Source organism: Sminthopsis crassicaudata, chromosome 2 (assembly GCF_048593235.1).
Source record: "Sminthopsis crassicaudata isolate SCR6 chromosome 2, ASM4859323v1, whole genome shotgun sequence".
NCBI classification, from domain to species: Eukaryota; Metazoa; Chordata; class Mammalia; order Dasyuromorphia; family Dasyuridae; genus Sminthopsis; species Sminthopsis crassicaudata.
The window spans coordinates 220,602,052-220,623,084 of NC_133618.1; the positions used below are offsets into that span (position 1 = coordinate 220,602,052).

The 21,033-nt window shown below is 34.4% G+C and overlaps 1 long non-coding RNA gene across 1 annotated transcript in view; it reads right to left on the reverse strand.

The window, feature by feature from the left end:
• Window positions 1–4,670: 4,670 nt before the first annotated feature.
• The window catches only part of LOC141553363 (uncharacterized), a 136,883-nt gene continuing 120,520 nt past the window's right edge, over window positions 4,671–21,033 (reverse strand). The window contains exons 3-4 of the long non-coding RNA XR_012485424.1: window positions 7,060–7,099; window positions 4,671–5,336 (exon numbers count right to left, since the gene is read on the reverse strand). This is a non-coding gene — a long non-coding RNA (uncharacterized LOC141553363). The remainder of the gene's footprint in view (window positions 5,337–7,059; window positions 7,100–21,033) is intronic.

Here is a 21,033-nt window from a genome sequence, read left to right on the forward strand (position 1 = left end):
ATATTTTTGGATGTATGAGTCCTTTTATCTTTTTCTATGATTGCTTTAGGATACAGAATTGGTAGTAGTAATGCTGGATAAAAGAATATGCAAAGTTTTATAATCCTTTGGGCCTAGTTTCAAATTGTTCTTCAAATGGTTGGATTAGTTTACAACTCCACCAACAATGCATTAGTGTTCCAATTTTTCTCACATTGGCAACATTTATCATTTTCCTTTTCTGCCATATTAGCCAATCTGATAGGTATGAAGGGGTTCCTCAAAGTTATTTTAATTTGCATTTCTCTAACAGTGATTTAGAGAATTTTTTCATATGTGTATAGATTGTTTTAATTTCTTCATTTGGAAACTTCCTGTTCATATCTTTTTACCATTTATCAGTTGGGGGAAATGACTTTTATTCTTATAAATCTGACTCAGTTCTCTATATTGGAGAAAAATGTCTTTATAAAAAATACTTGTAAAAATTGTCTTTCCTTTTCCTGCTTTTCTTATAATTTTGGTTGCACTGATTTTATGTAAAACCTTTTTACTTCAATGTAATCAAAACTATCCATTTTGCATTTCATAATATTCTCTATATCTTCTTTTGGTTATAAAATTTTCCCTTCTCTGTAGATCTGACAGGTAAACTATTCTTTGCTCTTGTAATTTGCTTATTGTATCACTATGTCTAAATCATGTACACATTTTGATCGTATCTTGGTATTAAGTGTGAGATGTTGATCTATTCCTGGTTGCTACCATATTATTTTCTAGTTTTCCCAGCAGTTTTTTTTTTTTCAAATAGTGAGTTCTTATCCCAAAAGTCAGAGTTTTTGGGTTTATCAAACAGTAAATTACTATACTTATTTACTACAGTGTCTTGTGTACTTAATCTATCCTACTGATGTACAATTCTATTTCTTACCCAGCATAAAATAATTTTAATGATTGTTGCTTTATAATACAATTTTAACTCTGGTATGGCTAAGCTATCTTCTTCTTCTTCTTCTTCTTCTTCTTCTTCTTCTTCTTCTTCTTCTTCTTCTTCTTCTTCTTCTTCTTCTTCTTCTTCTTCTTCTTAATTAATTCCCTTAATATTCTTGAGTTTTTGTTTTTCTAAGGATGAAAACATATGTTGAATATTGCCACTGGATCTTTCAAAGAGCAAGGCCTAAATTTGTTATTTATTTATTTATTTTTTTTGCCACTGGTCAAAGCTGAAATTTTTACATGTTGAAATCCAAATGGAATACCACTATTTAGGATAGTTCCAATCTCAAACCTATGGAGCTTATACCACAACAGCCCTTAGAGATAGGAAGTATAATAAGTATTTTTATTTTCATTTTACAGAGAATACTGGGATTCAGATAGACTACATGATTTGCTCAAGATCACACAATAGAAAAATTCAGAAATTCTTGGAACATAACAAATAACCTCATTTCCTCTGACATATGCTTTTCTTTCTTAGACACCAAATATTTCTTGATCTATAAAATAAGGAGACTGAAGTATCTCTGAAGTGTCTTCCCATCTGAATTATTATGTTAGTTTTACCTCTGCAACATCTCTTATACCCATCAACTTCTCTATTCATATGACTTATTTTAGACCCTTATCACTTCTTGACTGGACCATTGCAATAGCTTCCTAATTGGCATCTACCTCAAATCTCTTTTCACTCTAATTTATCCTCCATAAAAATGCCAAAGCAATTTTTCTAAGCTACAAGTCTGGCTATATCACTTTCCTGCTCATTAAACCTTCTAGGGTAAAATATAAACTTCTCTGTTAGGTATTTCTTTAATAGCCTAACTCCAACCTACTTTTTTTCAGTCTTGTTATATATACATTATGTCCTTTCCTAAATTCCATGTTCTAATTACACCATTTTTCTTGTTCCTCACATGTACCCCTCTATCTCCTGATTCCAAACAATGGTTCAAGCTCCATATTGCTCAGAATGCACTCCCTCATCATTGTCTTGCTTCAGGTATCAGCTCAAGCCCCAACTTCTACACAAAATCTTCCTGGTCTCCCACATGCCAATACTCCTCATTACCTTGTACTTATTTTGTATATACCTTAAGTATTTATATGCAATCATATTATCTCTTCTAATAGAATATAAGCTCTTTTTAATGGGAAAAATGATTTCATTTCTGTCTTTGTATTCCCAACACCTAACAGAGCCTGGAACATTTTAAGCACATATTAAATGATTATTGATATGACTTAAAATTTACCAGATATTCCATGTTGGAAATAGAAATCCAGAAGCAATTTCTATCATGCTCACAAATCAAATGAATTATAATAGACAGTGTAATCTTATGGCTCTTTTCATTGCTCTTTCTACATTTGTATATGCTAAGTGGGAATATTAGGATGCCTAGGGGAGGGGATAAAAGTTGGCTCTTCTAATCTATTATAATACACCTCCTAAAAGACTGAGTCTGTACCCTGGCTACTATCAGAGGAACAAATATGATTAAATTCTAAAGATTTTTTTTTTTGCTTTGGAATAATGTAACAAATCTTGAGTAGACCCTTGGTCCACCATTCCATGATGGCTTAAGTTGGGAAGGGCAGGGAGCAACATCAAAATGCAGCAGTCGATCATATGAAATGGACTTTAAAAGAGGAGTTCTGAGGGCATAGGAATTGCCATTGTCCTGATTTTCAGGAAGAGGAAGAAGGTAAATTCTTGAAACCCTATGCCAATGACCATTGTGTCTGTTTCAGGTGATATGCTAGAACATATTGAAGAAATGGTTTGTGAAGGTATAGTCACTATGATGTAGCATGGGATCATTATGGAAAAAAATCACATTGGACTCATCTCATATCCCTTTATTTGATGGAGTTACTAGACAAATAGATCAGAGAAATGTTGTGGGTGCAATATAATGGATTTGTCTGATTTTTTATAGCATCTCTCTCAATTTGTGTGGGCAAGAAACATATAACCTCAATTATAATCCATTAAAATGGGTTCAGAATTAGTTAATTGACCAGACCTAAAAAAGAAATCATTAACAAGTTATGTTGAAAGCTGATCTTTAGTAGAAATGGCTCAAGGATTTGTCTCTGGCACCAATCAGTTCAACATTTTTACCAGTGACTTGGATAATAGAATAGGTGTCATGCTTATCCAATTTGCTGATGACTTGAAGCTGGAAGCAAGCAGTGAACACCCTAAAAGACCAAGTCAGGATATAAACAGATCTTGACAGTTTGGAATAACAAGATAAAGCTAACTTGGCTTGTAAAAAATAAATAACTGAAAAAAAGTCTACAGGATAGAGACTTCTTGGGACTTTCATGAACTTAATGGAAGTCAACAGTTTGATGTGGCAGCCAAAAACCAAATTTCATTTTTGGCTTCAATAATAGAAATCCAGTATCCAGAAGAAGTAAAGGCCACATTTTCTCTGGTCAAATCACATCTGGAAGATTGTATCCACTTGTGAGTACCACATTTTAGAATGGACTTTTATGAGTTGGAATATATTCAGAGAAAAATGGCCAGGGTGGTATGAAGACTTGAAACAAAGACTTGAAATGTTTTTGATTGAGAAAATTGGGAGGGTTTAGCCTGGAAAAGAGAAGATGTTGGGTTGGGGGGGGGGAATATTGCTGCCTTCAAATATGTGAAGGGTTGTTATCTAGAAACAAGATCAAACTTGTTCTTTGTGGCCTTCTAGGGCAGAATAAGGACTAATGCATGGAATCGGTGTGAAGCACATTTTGACTGCATATAGGTGAAAACTTGCTTTAAAAAGAGAACTATAAATTGTGTTGCTTTGTGAGATAAGAAACTCCATCTTGCTAAAGTTCTTGAGGTAAAGACTAGTAAGGCAACCCAAATGTCTTAGTGCAATTCTAATGTATTGAACCTTAAAAATCTTACTTATTAAAATAATTATTATTTTTGTGATCACAGGAAAACAACTTAACCTTTCTTAGCTTCAGTTTTCTTAAACTTAGTTGACCTTTCCAATTCTAAATCTATAATCCCAAGAGATGTTTGTTTCTAGAAAATATTTATGATAGTTGCAAAGTATTTTTAACAGTTTAAAATTTTACTTCTATTTTAAGGTGTTAAACCTTAAAACTACACTAAGACTTTTGGGACCCCAAATTTTGGGGGGGATTTGTTTGGGTTGGAATTACATTAAATGACTTGTAAGGTTTTTTCTGACTGTGCAGTTCTTTCATTTTATAGGTCAGAAGTTGGGCTCAAATCTACCACTAATTAACCATGTTATCTTGGGCAAATTACTTAAACTATCAGGGTCTCAGTTTCCTCATCTGTCAATAAGGGTAATGATATTGGCCCTGGACTACCTCACATAAGAATTAAATGGAGTTTTGAATACTACAAAGTAGTATTTTCCCACGCATGATGTCTTTTCATCTGAGAAATTTTATGCAATCCTGGATATATAGTTATATAAAATAGGTATAAAAATCAAACATTTACTGATAATAAATTACAATTTCATATTCAGTTATATGACTGTTATATATAACCCCACATTGAGTTATATGACTCCATGTGGGGTTGCAACCCACAGTTAAGAAGCTTTGCTACAAAGTACTCTGTAAATGAAATACTTCATTTACTTTTCTACTTTTAATAATACAGAATTTCATCTGTGTGGATATTTTCTAGGGTATTTACTATAATCTCGTCTGACAAATAAGAAAGTTGGAGAGAGAAGAGAAGAGATCTACACAAGCTCACACTGCTACTGGAACCAGTTTTCCTTGTTCCTAATCTCTTTTCACCTAATCAGACTGACTTTGAATGGATGCCATCTATGCTAAAAGGACCTTCTGGTGACACATGGGAGCTAAAATCTTTTTATGAGTATTCTGAATTACAACTACATAGAAAAGATGAGATGAAAAATCCCTGCCAAAAACACTAAGGACTCAGACTCAGAAAGAATGATTTATTTATTGCAATGGAAAGCCTACTGAATCTGGGACCAGAAGATGTGGGTTTAGTGGGTAGTGCACACTAGCCTCTGGAATCAGGAGGACCTAAGTTCAAATTTCAACTCTGACACCCAGTTTGCCTCAGTTTCTTCATCAGTAGAATCAGCTGGAGAAGAAAATGGCAAACTACCCCAGTAACTCTGCTAAGAAAAATCCCAAATAGGATCACAGAGAGTCAAATATGCCTGAAATGATTTAATCATGGGAAATTCACTTACCTTCTCTTGGTGTCAGCTTTCTTCTCTCCTTGTCCTTGGGCAAGTCACTTAAAACTATCACGTTCTCAATTTCCTCATCTGTCAATAAGGGTAATGCTTTTGGTCCTCCTCCTCTCCTTGAACCTATTTCCAATGAGATAGGTTCAAGTCCTGGCACTTAAACACATTAGCTATGTGATTGTAACTAATCCATTTAGCCTCTCTGAGATGCAGTTTCCTCATCTGAAATACCCTCCTAGGATTGTTTTGATGTTTCATAAACCTTAAAGTGTTAGAGAGTCCTACTCAATCAATGCAAGCACACAAAGTCCAAATAATCACATATTGAATCTAGAGGTAGAATCTGAAAAGGGTCTTTTGTCCTTGTTTCATTCTTCACTCATAACATCTTCATATTTTGTAGAGAGTATAGAACACATTAATAGCACTGTGGAATTTCAAAGCTAGAAGCGAACCTTTCTTCCTCCTTTGTTAACCCAACCATCTTATTTTATAAGTGAAGGAACCTAGAACTCAGATCAGGAAAATGAGATTATGTAGTTCAACATAGCTAGACACTGGCAGAAGATGATTAGTCCTGAGGTTCCCCTGATCCAAATAAAGGACTTGTTCCTTTGCTGGACACTGTCTCCTGCTTGGGCTAAGAAGTATCAACTTTCTCAGCAATCTTAGTGCTAAAATGTGAAGCCAGGCAAGCCTAGCATTTTTTTTTTCATATTCTTTAGAGGAGTTTTGACCTCTTGCAGGGATGAATTCCCTAAGTTCTTTCCTCCCCCCATCCTCATTTGATAGTTCTCAAGAGAATATCTGAGTCAAAAAAAAGTCTTTTTTATGATCCATACTTTCCCTGAGAATCATAAAACCCATCTAAGATTTTTCCTCCTGTGAGTTAAATGGAAAACTTAAATCATGTTTAAATATCAAGTTTATTATTTTCTTTCTCTACTTTAAAAAAAATTCACTGTCAGCTCTAATAAATCCAACACAATTAACCTTATTATAGTGATTACCATTCTTGCCACTGTAATTGGCTTGTCTCAGCATTTTCATTATGAATCCATATCTTCAAAGGTTTCTAACTCATAGATGATTTTACTCGAAGCTGAAACTTGGCATGAATGGCCAAATGGAAAATCTGGGCGCCGGAGTTGCACCCACAAAAAGGGGGAGGAAGCCCAAGCTGACCCGCTGTATGCTGGAACAGACTAGCGGGTTGCTGTATATAACTCAAGGCGTACATAGAGAGATGCTTGTTGCAGCAGGTCCTGGAGGTTACAGGGCAGGCAGCCACCTCTTGGGCTGGGTTTCAACCCAACTTCAGGGTTTTCTGTCTCATCCCTCCCCATAACTAACCATCAATTTATTAAGGAAACAGTGAAGTTCAATTCCACTCATCCAGGATTTATTGAATGGCTACTATGTGTCTTTCAGAATGCCCCCAAAGCTCTTTCTTATTCATCACAGCTGACACTCTTGGCTCCCTGTTAATTTTTGCTTCAAGATGAGAAGCTGCCAAATTGAATCAGCCTGATGATTCCATAGACTAAGTTGTGAATCAAAACTAACTGTCTCCTCACTCAGAAAAGTAGCCTCTTTGTCCTTTTTCATTTACTAGACTGTAAGCTCCTTGAGGTCAAAACCTTTTTCTTTCCCAGTTGCTGAATGCCATGGTACTTATATTTGTAGTTATTTAAAATATCTTAGAATTTAGAACTACAAATGACATTAGAGATCATCTAATCTAATACCTCATTGAAAAGGTGAGGATACCAAGGGCAGTGAGGTGCCAGAGTGGATAGTGAGGAAGTCAATGGACCTGAGTTCAAATCTGATCTCAGACACTTACCAGCTGTGTGATATTGGGCAAGTAATTTAACTCCAATTACCTTCAAGAAAGAAAGAAAAAGATAAGGATAAGAGGCCAATAGAAGTTAAATGATTGACTATGCTACATTGGGCCTGTGATCCCAAATCCAGAGCTTTCCTCCCTATACCATGATACCCTTTGTTTTTTTATTGAAAATTACTTGCTCAGAAATTTTAACCTAAAGCTTAAAGTCTAAGGAAGCATAAACAATCAAACTCCTATCAACATGCCATCTCAGCTCCATGGGAACTTGCTCTCTCTCTCTCTACTTCTTGATGGCCACAAAGACAATCTGTGTGGAACGTGTGGGAGAAGTACATAGGACTTTGGCAATAAATAAATAAATAAATAAACAAACAAACAAACAAACAAATAAATAAATGAATGAATGAATGAATGAATGAATAAGTAAGTAAATAAATAAATAAATGAACAAACAAACAAATAAATAAATAAATGAAAAGTGATAACAAGTCATAGATTAAAGAACTAGAGAGCTAAAGTTGGAAGAGGAATTAGAGGTCATACAACCCAATTCCCTTTTCTTATTTTATTTTTAAAAATAAAACCAACTGAAACAATTTTCTGTATCTATAGTTCTTCATTCTGTTCTTTGGGAACAAGGTTGTCATTGTAACTATTCAGATGTAAGCTACTTTTTATAGTTCTTTTGTTTATGTGACTGGTCATCATGCATATTTCTCCAGATTTTGTATATTTCATTTGTCATTGACTCATTCAAGTCTTCCTGCACCTCTCTGAATTCCTCCTCATCTCTATTTTTTCTAATGGCACAACAATATTTCATTATGTTCATATTCCATAATTTGTTTCCATCTATTTTTGTTATAACAAAAAAGTTCAGCTATGAATATATATGAATACATATATATATATATATATATATATATATATATATATATATGTCATTACTTTCTGCCTTGGACATCTTTGGGGTACATATGCAGTATTGGGATCACTGGATCAAAGGACATGAAGTTTAATGACTTTTCTCTTATATGACCAAACCATTTTTTAAAAAATACTATCTCAGCCAATACATAGCTCCACCAACATTGTTAATGTTTATTTTCCTAAGACCCTCTATCATTATTATTGCTATTTTTTTAAATCTTTGCCACTGGAACAGCTACTTTATCTTGCAGAGGAACCATGATTCTGGGTTTTCCCAACCTCAAAGCCTTCTTGCCCTATCTTCTTCTTGATCAAATATCACACATCCAAGGCTGTTTCCAAGAGCCCTTCTTTAGAAAGAAAGCTCGGTGGATACAATTCAGAAAGATAGTCTTAGGTTGATTGGAACACAGCCCTATCATTACCCTAATCATAAACCAACAAGCATTCAGACCTTATATTCTAGAGAGTGTGCAAAGTGCTAGAGATGGAAAGAAAAAGCACTTGTTCTCAAAACACTTATATTCTAAAGGTAGAGACCAGATGTGTATGAATAGAGACCTACTGTCCAATCCTGAACCAACATAGACAACTATGAATGCACTTACTCCATTGATATCACAATGGGTGACAGATCTAGAAACAAATAACACAACCCTACTTTGCCTCCCATTCTTACCTGGTTTCTCTGCACTACTGATATTACTCATTCTCACAATCCTCCACTTAACACTATAAATGTAACTGTGCTTTCCTCCTCTTGGTCTCCTATAAATATATCACCAAAAAAAATTGGCAAGCCACTCACTCATGAGATTTAGTGGTTTGCCTGCTGTCCTAACTTGTTAGACCCATGCCAAGGGAACTTTCGATGGGCTGGGAAGGAATTATCTGTTCCCTTTTTTCTCCATGTTGCAGAAAACTGGGTATTATTCAAGGTGACAGTTAGACTGTAACACCACTCCATTGGGTAGACTTGAACTAGAGCAACTGTCAAGAGAGCAGGCCTGATTTTATTATGAATTTTCATACCTCTCTACTATCATCTTAGTAGCTGAGAATAGAGAATTTTTGTCATGAATGTTTTAGCATAGAACTTGGAAGAAATTGTGATATAGTAGAAAAAATTTGATTTGAGGACTAGATGACCAGGATGTGAAGTTGGGCTTTCCTTCCCTCTTCTCTTCTCTTTTCTCTTCTCTTCTCTCTATTTCTTTCTTTCTTTCTTTTTTGTTTTCCTAATGTTTGTTCTAATATTAAAGGAAAGGGCTTAATTAGATGATTTGTAAGATACTTTTCAACTTTAAATGCTATGCTCTTAGGTAAAAGTATTCCTGCTGGATTAAAAAAATTGAACTTTCTGGCTCCTAGTGCAACATTTTGCAGTCCTCAGTGGCCATTCCCTTTTTTTTTTTTTAATTAAAAGTCAAAGAACAACCTCAGGTTTTATATGGCTTCCTCTTCAGAATAGAAAGTCAGAACTGGAAGAAATTTAGGATATCCAATCTAGCCTTTTTGCTTTAGAAGGAAAAACTGAGCTGCTTAAGACAGAGTTGGATCACTAAAACCCAAGTTTACTGATTCCTAGTCTAGGTTTCTTTCAAGGTTTCCTCTTCCCTTCTCCTCCTTCCCCCATTTCTAAAGCATTCTAGTGGCCAGTAGGGGATGTAAAGGCCTTTGTCTTGAGTTGACATAGCCATTAGTTTTACTACTGGTCACACTATTAACAAAACTGACTTCAAGTAAGAGAAAGAGTCTTTATGTAACTTTTGGACAGCTTATTCTTGATCATACAAGATAATAAATCACCTGAGGAACTCAAGAGGAACAAAAGGCAGAGGAAATAGTTAATATAAGAAAACTCAAGGTATTATAATTTGTGAACTAAAACTCATCAAATCATAATGAACAAAGAATTACCTTAATGTGGCATTAACCTCTAGTCGAACTGCTTAGAAAATTTGGAATTGGTTCACAGGATGAGAATCTCCTTCCTTTTCCCACATCAATGAGCTTCTAAATCATGAGAGACAACAGTGGATAATCTAAAACTGAAGTCAGAGGCCTTGGATTCAAATTCTGGTTCTGCCACTTACTATTTATAGTCATAAAAGTAAGTCACTTTACTTCTATGGGTCTCAGCTTCCTCATCCTTAAAATGAAGAAATTAAACCAGATCACACTAGAGATCCCTTTCAACTCTTAAATCTGTGATTCTCTAATCTTGCTGATTCCCTTTCTCAATTTAAAAATCGAATTCTTTTATTCATTCTAATTCTCTCTTTGATATTTATTGTCTCTCCAGCTCTCATTCTGTCTCTTTCTCACCCCACTCCCAGTATTCTCTCTATTTCTCCATGTGTCCTACTCCCCCCCTTCCACTTCTCACTTCTTGAACCTGATCCTTCATTCCACAAAGAAGGGTATATCAGGACTCCCATTTCTCTAGAGCTTTAATGTTGACAAAATTGGCAGATCTGAGTCTTCTAACTAACTATATGTATGACATTTTTACTACTATAAAATTCAGAGTACTAAACTAGGATTGAGAAGACCTGGGTGCAAATCCCAGCATTACCAATCTACTTCCCTTTCTAAGCTTCAATTTCCTCCTCTGTAAAATGAGAGGGCTGGACCAGATAACCTTCAAAATCTCCTTTTAGCCCTTATCAAGAAAATGGGGTATAATAAATCTTGAACTAATAGAGAACTCTGTATTTGCAACTTAAGAAAGAATAAAGGAGAAGGAATAACTATATTAATACTTCCGGGGAACCACACTGCTTTGAAGACAGTGTAAGCACATAAGAGTTGGGCTACTTAATACTGAGAAATGAAGGGGGCAGGGCTGAGGGAGGGCCAACTATACTGATGACTGGTTCTAACACTTCTTAGATTCTACTTGTTACATAGGAAAGCTGCTTTTTTTAATGAAAAAACCCTGAAACCCCAGGCTACGCTGAAGGCAGACAACGAGAGGGAATTGGAAGGGTCTCTCCTCAACTCATATTATGAATGATCTATTCTTTGAATCATCCCAAGGAAAGAAGTAATATTTAGTCATGGTGGGTCTGGCCTCAAAGACTATTGAATGTGATTTAAAAAACAAAAACAAAACAAAAAATCACCCTTAGAGATTGGCTTCCTGTGACATTAACAATGAAATGATTGGTTTTTATCATAAAATTGAGGGCAATTTTATATCCAACATTGATCAACTAAATAGGAAAATGTGGTAAAGCAAAAGCATACTTTGAGAAAAGCTAAATACAAAAAACTCTAACAAACAGGACAAGTTGAAGGGAAGAGGAAAGGGGAACTCTGACTAAGAGCAACAAAAGAGAGAGAGAGAGAGAGAGAGAGAGAGAGAGAGAGAGAGAGAGAGAGAGAGAGAGAGAGAGAGAGAGAGAGAGAGAAAAGAGAGAGAGAGAGAGAGAGAGAAAAGAGAGAGAAAAGAGAGAGAGAGAGAGAGAGAGAGAGAAGAGAGAGAGAGAGAGAGAGAGAGAGAGAGAGAGAGAGAGAGAGAGAGAGAGAGAGAGAGAGAGAGAGAGAGAGAGAGAGAGAAAGTAAAAATATATAACCAGATAAAAGCAGGACAGGGGAACTAATAAAGAGAAAAGGGTAACAAATAAGAAGAGGGGATTAAGGTTGAGAAGAAAAGATCCAGTGGGAACAGGATCACCTTAAAAAAAATGAAAGTAAAATTATTGAAGGAATATAACAGTGTCTATAGCAGAAGGGATAATCATAATTTGAAAAAAAAACCAGCCTTCATTTTAGAGATAGATGGAGGAAAATATAAACCTAAATCTTATAACTTTAGGTGTTAGTGGATTGAACAATCCAATAAAAAAAATTGTGACTAAGAAAACAAAGTTCTACAAGAAACACACAAAAAAATGAAAATATATACAAAATAAGCCTGAGGGAATAGAAATTTTTATTTTTCCTATGCATCAAGTAAATTAAAAATTGCAAGAGTTGTTATGATATCAGATAAAATAAACATTCATCATCAAACATCAAACATCAGACAAAAATAAACATTCAAAAAATAAAGAGATAAATCAGGAAACTACATAACAATAACAAAACACAAGAAGAAATAATAGGGAAATCCTATTCCAAATAGCAATAACATGTATCAACCTCCCCAAGAGCACAAAAATGCTGTTGTTTTTTGTTCTCAAGGAGGATCAATGAAATCACAAGGGTGATGTCTTGGCTTGCAATTGAATTGGATTTAAGTGGGGTGAAGCTGTGCAAAGTTGTCAGCCTCACTTTTTCCTTCAGAGGTATTGAAATCTAATGGTAAGACAAATATTATGATGACTTATGAGCTTGGGATGCAATGGATGATAGGAAAAGACTAAAAAAACAGATGAATGAATGGATTTGGAGGAAGGGACAAACCCCAGCATACATCAGGTGCTTCTACAGAGCAGAGATACAGAGGCAGATGTGAAAACAAGTATTGTCCCCACAATTCATTGGATCACAGATATGCTAAATCAGGCTTCATGTTGACCTTCTATCTTTTGGACAAGAAACCAGGAGCCAGTACATCTCTTGAATGACCTGTATAGATTCAATTCCAAAGCACTCTTTAAAGAATTAAAGAATAACAAATAATCGGATGGATGTTCACTTCTCATACACTAGGCCATACCAATTATTAAAACTAATTTATATTTTTAATGCTATAACAATCAAATTATTAAATCGAGAGGATACTTTACAGAGCTTGATAAAATAAAAAAACAAAATTCATTTTAAATAAACCTAGATTATGAGGGAAAATGATGAAAAGAACTAAGAATAAAGAGAGAATAGTGCTTTCATTCCTCAAACTATGTTTTGAAGGAATAGTTATCAAAACTATCTGATATTAATTAAAAATAGAAAGATAGACCAGTGGAGCACATTAGACAAGGGAGATTCAGAAACAATAGAACTCAATAACCCTCTGACCTTAATATTAAAGATTGTACCACAAAAAAATAGAAGAGAAAGAGATTGTGTTACTCTCACATATATTTACAAAAGATAAAATAGATACTTTTAATTACTTGAAACTGAAAAGCTTCTGTTCAGACAACATTAATGAATCTGGAATAAGAAAGGAGGTAGTTAAATGGGGAAAAAACCTTCATGCCAAATTTCTCTACTTATAAATTTGGTACCCAAGATTTATAAACAATTAATATGAACAACAAATAAAATAATTACAAAGTAATAGTAACTACATAGTAACTACAATGCAAATGGAAAGAACGGTGACACTAAAAAAAAAAATGTAACAAAATTATAAAAATCAACTTGGACTAGAATGAAGAGATGAAAATATACCTCCAATTAATTTCTTGATGGAAATGGGAGATTCACAAGTATCACACATTTTATGTTTTCAGACTTTCTCCATGTATCAATCATTTTTTTCCTCTATCTCAAAATTTCTCACCATTTTTGGCTTCCATTTGCTTAAAGTACTTATGACAAAGAGAAAGGATTATAGGTAAATGGGGTGAAGAAATGAACAAAGTTGGATAACAATGAGGAGAGAAGACAATGTTTAGAAATTCTGGAGAAAAGGTCAATAGTGACAATCTGCATAGGGTTCAAGTTCTACAACTAGCTTTGGACAAATAACAATCTTTCTGAATTTTTATTTCCTTATTTCTCAAATGGATGATAAAAACATTTTTATGATCTACTTCATAGGTGAAGGAAGTGCTTTCCAAACCTTAAAGTGCCATGGAACTATGAATTTATTAGTAAGTTACTGAGTGGGTCTTATTCTTAGGGTAGAATTATAGGATTTGGAATTCAAAGGAACATTAAAACAATTTAATCCAAAATTTTTTTTAATAAGTGAGAAAATTGAGGCCACATAAGTGGCTTAAACAGTACTGTTCAGTTACTAAATGGCAGAACCAATATTTAAACCTACGTATACTGACTCTGAATCCTGTGTTTTTATCCAGTATATATTCTGTATGTTCAATATTGTTCCAATCTTGTCTCCACCATTAGTTTCTTAGGTTCTTGAGGGCAAAGGTCTGTCTTTTGCCCTTCTTTGTATCCTTGAAGTTTAGCACAGTATCTGATGCATAATAGGAGTTTAAGAAATGCTTGTTGATTGATTGATTTGTTTCAGTGCACCTTGCCAGCCAAACCAAGAAAGCAAACCCGTTCACCTGTCTCCAAAGCTAATCCTCTAGGCAATGTTGGAAAATGTTCAATTTTGTACCATTGCTCTATCTGCTGCTTAGGTTTAGGAAAATGATTTTGTTAGGGCAAACTTGCTGAAAGGATCATAACTAGGAAAAGCATTACTTCCAGCCATTTCTAGACCACAAGCATCTCCACAGTCTGTGCCTGTTTATTCCAATGAGAATTGGAAGATTTCATCACCCCAGCTATTGAGCCTGGAAACTAAGCATCTTATTATCTTGACAACAGCTTCTAGGCATTCTGCCTTTATCTGGATTTGGTTAGTAACTTTCTGAGGGAAATCTTACTTAACAGATGCTTTTGTTTTTTGTTTTTTTTTTAAATTTTTTTATTATATATATATATATATATATATATATATATATATATATATTTTTTTTTTTTTATAATATTAACAGATACTTTTGGAAAGACCTAGAGATTTCAGAGGACTGAGCACTGGCTCTTTGCTCAGGAAGAGCTGGTTTTAAATTCTGCTTCAGGCACCTACAAGCTGTGTGACCTTGACTTAATCTCTCTAAGCCTCAGTTTCCTCAACTGTAAAAAGGTAATAACATCTATGCTATAGCGTTACTGTGAGGGTTAAATAAAATGATGTATATCAAGAGAATGGCAAACCCTCAATAATTATATAGGTGTCAGCTATTGTCATTTACTCAGGAAGGTGAGAAGGAGTAGGGTGGAGAAACTCCCCTCAGCCCTTCGTGGAGGCAGCCCCAGAGTCTTATGACTGGCAACATGCCTGACACTCCCATCCATGCTTCTACTTGGTTATCCACTAATGTTGCACCATACATTCATAGCTCTGAGGACACATCTAATCATTTTTCATAAGAAGAAAACCAAATCTTGCCAAGAGTGGCACAATTTCCGAGTAGAAAAATAAGGATTTGAATCCAGGTCCCGTGGCTCCAAATATAGTACATTTCCTCCTGTACTACTCTGCCTCTCATTCAGAAGACCCCAGTGAGAAAGCCGTCCCAATTCATTTCATGATGATGGCAGGTAGTCGATTTTTCTCTGAGACAATGCCTTCCACTTTTCTTTTGAGTGAAATAGGATTAAAAGGCAGAGATTGCAATCCTCATTGTATAACTGATTACATTATCTTTCCCTTCAATCCAATCCTTCCAAACTTCCCTATTGAGGATACCATTTACTCACTCAAGTTCACATATTCAGTGTTTTTTAACCACTTTCTTTTCCCGATTTTCCTACCACTCCAAAATAGATTTCCTGACTATTCGTCTCTCCTTCCTGATTCCCCCTAGAAATTTGGACTAAATCTTTGAAACCACCTTGGACTCTGATAGGTGAGTGGCAAGGACAACTTTTCCAGCAGGGTTTTCTGAATGAGAGGCTGAATGAGAGGGGGAAATGTGCTATATTTGGAGCTGCATCCTTCCCAGATCCAGGCTTCTACCTCCCTTCTTGACTAACTCCAAACTTTGCTGTCATGCCAATCCCTTTATGTGCTAGCTTTCTCCATTAGAATGGAAGCTTCTTAAGTGTAGGGACTGTCTAAGCACAATTCTTGACAAATAGTAAATGCTTAACTGCTAACTCTCTCTTTCTGTCTGTCTGTCTGTCTGTCTCTCTCTCTCTCTCTTCATATAATAAATCGTTTCCTCATATGTTCTATCAGTTGCCAAATCTTATTGTTTCTACTTCTACAATCTTTTTCATTTGTTTCATCCTCTCTATTCATACACAGTCACTACGCTAGTTCAAACCTTTACTTCACTTCTCACTTTGCTATTGCCATAACTTCTTTATTGGCCTCCCTCCTTCAAGTTCTTCTCACTCCAAACTATATACAGCAGCCAAAATTTCTAAAGTACTCATTTGACCATGTTGTTCTATCATTCAGTCATAACTGAATCTTTGAGACACCATCCATGGATCATCCTGTCTGTGGCAGGATGTTTTGGCAAAGATACTAGAGTGTTTTATTATATCCTTCTACAGTGAGTTAGGGCAAACAGAGGTTAAGTGACTTTTCCAAAGGTGACATAATGAGTAAGTGTCTGAAACTAGATTTGAATTCTTCCTGGTTCTAGGGCCACTGCTCTATCCACTGAGCTACCTAGCTGCCTCCTTATCTGACCATGCTATTCCTCTCTTCAATAACATTTTTTCCTATAGACTGGAGAATTAAATATTTCATTTTAATTTCATATTTCAAAATGTCTATTTTTTGTGTTTTACATTATGCAGAATTATTCATACAATTCAATATAGCACAATGTTCTTGACAGTAATACAATACAGTACAGTAATACAAATTCAGTCCCAGACACTTACTAGCTGTGTAACAGAGGGCATGTCACCTAATTTCTGTTTGCCTTAATTCACTAGAAAAGGATATGATAAACAACTCCAGCATTTTTTGCCAAGGAAACTCCATGGACAATAACACAAGTATAGAGTGCCCTAAAAATATAATTTTAAAAGACTAAAATTTGAAGCAGTCCTAAAAATTTTGTGATATGAAATATAATTTATTAAGTGGACATATATATTGGAAGTATATACTCAATTTTTTTTTTTACTGATGTGGGTAAACAATTTTTAAAGTTTAAAGAAATAACACTGCCATATGGTTTAGAGAGCCTAAATTCAAAGGCAAGAACATTGGACTCTATTGAATAAAATTAAATTTAATAAAAATATAAGTAAGCATATAATGGGAGAGATATGCAGTTAAGCAGTTATCTAAAAATTATCTTGGGTTTTTAATGAATTGTAAGCTCAGTATGCACCATCAGAGTGATATGGCATCTAAGAAAACTACTGTAGTCTTGTTAAAATAGAAACAACTTTCAGAAATGGGGAGATCCTAGTCACATTGTATTTCACTCTGTTCAAAACACATTTAGAGCATGAAGTTCAAATCTAAACCCCATATATTAAGAAGAACAGTGGCAAGGCAATCTCCAGAGGAGGGAAACTAAAGTGACAAAAGACATTAAACACTTTGTTTTACTATTCTCACTTATAAAATGGGTTTAATAAAATATTTATTCATTAGACTATGAGTTCCTTGAAAGCAGAGAGAGTCTTTTGCCTTTCTTTGTATCCTTAGTACTTAGCACAGTACCTGGCATATAGCAGTAGCTTAATAATAAGTTTGCTGATTGAAGGGCCAACTTATAATTGTTTTAAGGATCAAATGAGAAAAAAATCCTTTCCTAACCATAAAGTTTTAAATGCTAGCTTTTATTATGTAAGGATTGGTTGAAATAACTGAGAATGTGTAAACTGGAAAAAGACAATGAGAACACTAAAGTTGTCAGAAAGAATTTTGAGACTTGTCTCATTGAAGAAGGACAGACTTGTTCTCTTGGCCTTGGCAGGACTAGGAGCCTTGGGTGGAAATTGCAAGAAGGCAAAAAGGCTTTAGTCATGAACCATCCTGTTGCTGAAGGCCTTCAGGCAAAACATGAATGAAAACTTACCATAGTTGTTGGAGAGGAAGTTTTTTAGGTCTAGATTGAACTAGACTATGGTGTGATCCTCTCTTTATCCTTCATCTCTGAAGCTATATCCATCCTGCTCCACTTCAAATGTTAAAATTTCCAACTTGAAATTCAAAATATTGCCTGGGTCCATACTCCTAAAACTATAGCTCATGAGCATTCACAGATGTGGTTACCTCAAAGTGAAGACATTTACTGAAATAGCATAGCAGAACGATAGCAACAACACATTGCCCTCTTAAACTTAGTGTGTACTCTCCCATAAATACACATAGAACCAATGCCTATATATACTATTTGAGACACACACACATATATATACATACATACATATATATATATGTGTGTGTGTGTGTGTGTGTGTGTGTGTATGTGTGTGTGTGTATATATATGGCAAACATTTGGCAATATTAAAAGAATTCATAAATATTATATGTCAGGGTAATTGACCTTGAAGAACAGGTGCATAGATAACTTAAGGATAAAAAGAATTCTATAAGAAGCTGACAGATTTTTTAAAAAATGAATTCCATACTACAGGAAATAATACCATAGCAATATCTAAATTTTTTTTAAAAAAAGAAAATAAAGCACTGGTCTATCAAGTCCATAAACCACTGGCAGAAGAAATCCAATCACTGAATTTCAAAGTATAGTAGGTAAATTTTACAATTTCAATAACAAATAATAAATCTTACCTGTTATAAAGAGAAAGCCCTTCTGAAATGAATTGAAGCCATTTTTGATAACCAAGAATTATTTCATAGTCATGAGAAACCAAAGAGAATGGAATAGTATATTACAAAGAGATATAAAACATCCTGAAAATAGGATTTTAAATATGAATGATATAAGATGAACTTTTGGTAAGTCATTTGAGATGTTCTTGAAAAACAAAAAGTAACAACAGTTGAGAAGATTTGACTTGTAAACATTACAAAATAACAAAAGCATAAAAGTAAACAATGCAAGCATTATTGCAATAAGATTGTTATGAAATTTTATCTCCCTTTTTTAAAAGGGGAAGATTGAATGGAGGAGTTAAAAAAGGGGGTGGATATTATTAAGGGACAAAAACTATGTGGGAGGCCAAAAAGATCTAAATAGAACTTAAAGAATCTAGAGAAGGGAAAGAGGAAGAGCTGAATTAATACTCCATCAACAAAATCCTAAAGCCCCCTATATATGAATCAATATTTTTGGTGAAAAAAAGTAATAAAATTAGAAGCTGCATGGATGGGTAGAGGGGAGATAAGAAACAAAGGGGAAGCTGGAGACACATGGAGACACACCTCCACTAAATTTATAGGTGAACAGTGCAGAGATAATGACTTCTTTAATCTTTAAACAAGGGTAGATATTGTGGGAGCACAAAAACAAAGGACAAGAGAGACAGATATGGAGGCAATGGAAGAGGGCTCTCACCTTGGTAAGAGAAAGGAAAGATTGATATTAAAGGATATTTCTATGGAGATTAGGTAGGGACAAGTATGTGATAAAAATAATAATAATAAACTTTGCACATTAGAAGACCATAATCTCTAAGAAAAGATTATTCCTCATAGAACTGTATCCAACCCAAAGAGAAGAAATAGGAGTGCCCAGAAGCAACTAGCAACCAGAGTAGTTAAGGGGACTCCAGATATAGAATCACTTGGTCTTGGGCATAGTGAGTAAAAATGAAATGGACTGCTTTAGGCAGCAATGGTTTTTCTCACTCTAGAGGTCTTTAAGCATATTGTAGTGAGGATTGTAATTATTCAAATTAGGGTCAGACTAGATGGTGGCCTTTGGGCTTCCTTCCAATTCTGTGATTCTTTGAGGCTACACAATAGTCCACACAACTTTGAAAATTTTAATTTCTTCATCCCAAAACATATTTTCCAATAGTTTTGATTGTCTTCCTTTTTGTTTTCTTTGGCACTGAAATCAGCAAATATTAAAACATATGTTGATTTAATTTGAAGTATCTTTTCAAATTCTTTATTATTATTATTTTAAATTTCATCTTCTGTAACAGATGTTGCCATGTAAGCTGCAGTTATCTTCCTGGTGGTCCATTTGCTTATGCTTATCTTGGACACACTAAAATGAAATCAGCATGTGTCCTATGAAAATATATTTCTTGTAGTTTCTGGGTACTTGAAACCAATTCCACCAATTCTTTTATTCCAAGAAGAACTTTTAAATCATTCTTTCATTTAGCTATGACTTTTGATGTCTTCTAGTTTTATTTGTAATGATGGCATCAAAATGGATTTAGTTCAGACCCTTTAGAAGGAGATCTGCTCCTTGACCATTGAACAAAATATTGTATATTCAGCCTAATATCATCTAATTTAATATTTGTAGATGATCTAAGAACTGTGGTATACTTAACTATCATCTGTCTTCTCTTCTACTTCTTCACTATTGTCATTAAAGTAGAAGGACCATTTTGTGTTTTGGATTTGTTATAGGTATCGGGTTACCAAAAAATTTAGTACTTCAATGTCAATGCTATAATGATAGCCTTCTGCATTTAGTTATTTTGATCCTTATTAATGAAAGTTCATGTTAGTACAGGACTCAAGTTTATAAAGTACTTTTCTAGTAATAATCTTTTGAGGTAGGTAGTATATAGATTAGCATTCCCATTTTACAGATGAGTAAACTGAGAGTCAGGAAGATTAAATGGCTTTTCCATAGTCATAGACTCAAAGTATAATCTAGAAATGGAAGGGATTTTCAGGGGCATCTAGTTCAATAATTCCTTTTTTCAAATAGCATTTTATTTTTCCAAATACACGCAAAGATAATTTTCAACATTTAACTTTGCAAAACTTAATTGCACATCTCCAAAACTCTTTCAGGGGCTTCATAGTATTTAATTTCTAATATGGCAAACCAGAAGACATAATCCATATAATTAAAAAATTCATTGGGGTTCTCAATTTTTAAAAATGTAAAAGGAATCTGAGACCAAAAAATTTTTGAACCACTAATCTAATTCAATCTCCTCATAATGGAGTTGAGAAAACTGAGACCCAAATATATTAAACAACTTGATTAAAGTAACAGAAGCAATTAGGTGGCAGAATCAGAATTTAAACTCAGGTCTACCTTTTTTCACTGAAGCAAAAATGCAATGAACTACATGTCACCTGCATACCTAATAAATTTTAGAAACTGAATTAACCTTTTCTCAAGATCTCTTAGCTGCCATCTACCAAGTTTTTTTCAGTTTGGCTATACCTTGTGGAAGATTGTACTCTTCCTTGAGAATCCGGGCTGAAAGCTTCCTTGAGTCTCTATATAACAAAAACAGACCCATCAAAACTATTCT